A 1722-nucleotide genomic window follows, 5' to 3' on the forward strand; every position below is an offset into this window, starting at 1 on the left:
TACAGTACAATTCTGTACATTGGTCATAGAACCACTATTAATCAAATTGTATGGCAGTAGGCTTTATATCAATTAATGGAATTTTTTCTATCATACAAATCTTGTGCTTTTAATATCTGTTTTTCTTCCACCTAAAAATGTTTTGTTTTATTTTTAAAGCACATAGTCTCATGAAGGCTTGTAAGTCTGTTGTCCCAGGGATCTATGATTAACCTCTTGAGAGCCGAAGGTTGATATCTTTTCACATAATTAAGATCCATCACTACAGCAAAATTTCCTTCTTTCTGAAATATTTTTCTCATCTATATAATTTTCACTACCATGCAAACACCTCGGAAAGTCTTCAATGTGAAAAAAAAAAAAAGTAACCATATGTAAATAAAACTCTTACTTGAGTTAACATAGGAGTACAGTTAACAAACCATTGTACATTTTCAAACCAAAAAATAAAAGAAAAATACTCCAAATGATTATCTAAAGTCACTGAATCTAATACTTTCTTTTATTACTTAAACTCAAATCAATGGAACTCTTGATTAGATATTCCACTAAACCATTTTAAGATAACTAATGGCTCACATTTGCTATATAAAAATTTAAGAGTTAATCAGTATTTTGTATGAAAAATCAGCCAAAGTTATGCCAAGAGATGTAAATATAGCCGCAAATATGCAAGTACAGAGCAAAAATAGTGTTGAATATATATCTTCATGTCCCTCTAACCAATGCCATATTTCTGGAAAATAGATAAACTTTTCACTTCTTTTCCCTCCCCCTGCTTCCATTTTAAACAATGTATTTGTGAGTAGATCAGTGTGTTAATGTGCTTTGCTTCTAACTGATAATTTGAAAGTTTGAGTAAGCCAGAGATACTTTAAGAGAAAAACAAGACAATCTATTTCTGAGAAATCAGGCACTGCAAACTCTATGGAGAAAATGGTTGTTCTGAAGTCAGATATCAGTACAATATACTCTACAGGAGATGAGATCATAACAGATAAACAGAAAAAAAAGTAAATAAATCCATACCTTGTGCTTGATGCCACTCATGAAGATTTTGATTGATTTACATTGGGTGAAATATCCCGTCCAATTCCAACTGTCAAAAAAAAAAAAGTTGCCTTATGAAGCAAACATTTCTCAACTATAGCTCTAGAAACAACCTTGGCAAATTACATGAGAATACAGAACAGAGACAAATTTTCAAAGTATAAAAATTCAGTAACATAAGGTCAATATGTATCCCTTACAGTTGCTATTCAACAAATCTACATTTTAAGTACATTGTTGCTGTTGTTGTTGTTAGGTGTCATCAAGTTATTACCTAATCATAGTGACCCTATGCACAGCAGAACAAAACACTGCCTGGTTCTGGGCCAACTTCACAATTGTTGCTATGCATGAGACCATGGAAGCTGCCACTTTGCCAGTCCATCTCACTGGAGATCTTCCACTTTTTCAGTGACTCTCCACCTTACCAAACATGCTATCTTTTTCAACGACTGGTCCCTCCGGAAAATATGTCCAAAGTATGAGAGATGAAGTTTGGTCATCTTGGCCTCCAAAGAGCCCTCTGGCTGCACTTCTTCCAACACAGTTTGTTCTTTTGGCAGCCCATGGCCTTTACAATACTCTCCTCCAACACCATAACTAAAATGCATCAATTTTCCTGTGGTATTCCTTACTCACTGTCCAGCTTTCACATGCATGTAAGATGATTGA

Source organism: Chrysochloris asiatica, unplaced genomic scaffold (genome assembly GCF_000296735.1).
Source record: "Chrysochloris asiatica unplaced genomic scaffold, ChrAsi1.0 scaffold00229, whole genome shotgun sequence".
NCBI classification, from domain to species: Eukaryota; Metazoa; Chordata; class Mammalia; order Afrosoricida; family Chrysochloridae; genus Chrysochloris; species Chrysochloris asiatica.